The sequence below is a fragment of the Pelodiscus sinensis genome, chromosome 8, assembly GCF_052426305.1.
Source record: "Pelodiscus sinensis isolate ZL-2025 chromosome 8, ASM5242630v1, whole genome shotgun sequence".
In the NCBI taxonomy this organism is placed as follows: Eukaryota; Metazoa; Chordata; order Testudines; family Trionychidae; genus Pelodiscus; species Pelodiscus sinensis.
In genome coordinates, this window is record NC_143059.1 from 64,925,346 (window position 1) to 64,927,329 (window position 1,984).

Sequence of the window (1,984 nt, forward strand, 5' to 3'; positions counted from 1 at the left end):
CATGGACCCGACATGCCCAACTCTTACCAAAATCTTTGAGATTTAGGACCTATCTCCTTTGGGCATTTTGTAAAGCCCACCTTCTAATGGCATTCAGATAGACACAGAAGACAATATTCTATAAGTTATCTGCAAGTTTTCCGTTAAAAGCATTTTCGGAAAATCATGCCAGTGTAGACGCAGCCTATGTGTATAGCGGCACATGTAATTCATTGCTTGCCCATGGCAGGATGTTTAGAGATACTAGACCATACAGATACTCAATGATCATGACTGTAGCTCACCCACCCTCTCTCCTTTCCCAGGTCATATACTAGGAGGTGCTGAATCTTCCACATAGCCCTCCTACATAGTAGGAAGTTGGCATTTTCACTGTGTTTGGGGACTTCAGAGGGTGCAGGTGTCTCGTGAGGTAGCTTAGAACTGTTTGAAAGTTTTCAAAAGCAGAATAGCTAAATTAAAAAAAAACATTCTGTCATTCAAAATGAAAATTATGCCCCTGAAAAAAAGAATGAGCGTCAATGGCTTTATCTTGCATATCTATTACATGCAAATAATTTCATTTGAATCAATGGGTAATAATTTACTGAATTAGGCCCAACAGGACAATTGGTCTAGTCTTGCAATTTGTATGTAACTAAAGGTTGCATACTGTGGCTTGTGGTTTATTGTTTGAATGATGTTTGCAAATAAAACACCACTTTTTTGTTTGCAAAACTTTCTAGGACTTTTTAAATTAAAGTTTTTGTCCAAGATTTGTATCAGAAACCTCTAGAAACTATCAAAACGTTGATTGAAATATTTAAGCTGTCTGAAAACCTAATTTTCAGAAAGCATAATGTTTTGATAATGGTATAAAAAAATGTCAATTAAGAATTTTGCAAAAATGGGGAAAATTGCTGTTTTGAATTCTGCAAAATATAAAAAACTTAGACATTTTGAACTTTTCATAGTATTTACTAAAAAAAAAAAGCTCCCATCCTAGATTTGCCCAATAAAATGTATACAGCTTAAGTCATTCCTTAATGGTGACTCAGTATTACAGAAGTTTTGAATGTGCATTAGTATTTGTAATGAGATGTTTAGCTCCCTTTTCTCTTATTGATAAGTAATTTTTACTCCTGGCATTTTTTCTCCTTCTTATTCATAAGGAGGTGACTTAGTCACAAATACCACAGTTTGTCCCGGGTGTAATGGAGGGGAATTTGGTTTAAAAAGATAGAAAAAGTTATGTGGAATTCTACTATGCAGTGTTGTAGCTATGATCCCACAATATGAGAGGAACAAGGTGAATGAGGTAATATTTTTATTGGATCAGCATTGCTGGTGAGAGACAAAAATTTGAATCCTATTTTTAGCTTTGTATAACCTCGAAACATTGTCTCCCTTGCCAACAGAAATAGGTACAATAAAAGATACTACCTCATGCACCTTGTCTCTCTGATGTGGAATTATAGATCTATAAAGACTGTTTTCTTCATAAAAATGTGGGGGCCATATTATTATATGGATTTTTTAAGCCCAACTCTCCACCGATTTCATTTCCAACTGAGGGTACAACTTGCCCCATGATATTTAAAATAAAAATAGTGGAATACTGGCCCTAACAATATTCCATATTTCAAACAATAAGCCATGAGCCTGACTCTGCAACATTTAGTGCATAAAAACTGCAAGCCTAGAGCAGAGTATGTTAAATATGCGGTTTCTTTGCCCTCATAGTCCCAGTTCTGTAAATCATTATCCACTGATTTAAATGAAATAATTTACACATGTAACATGCAAGCTCAGGCCTCCTGATCCTCGGCCACTGTCACTGCAACTGAGTTGAAGAGTAGTCTAGTATACAAGAGCTAAAGAGCATGAGTCAGCTGATTTGAGCCAGTTATGGATGGGCCTTGTCCTGACTAGAAATCCTAGAATTAATAATATTGAAACTCCAGATTTGTTGTCTCTCTTTCTGAGTTTATAAGGCTCAAATCCA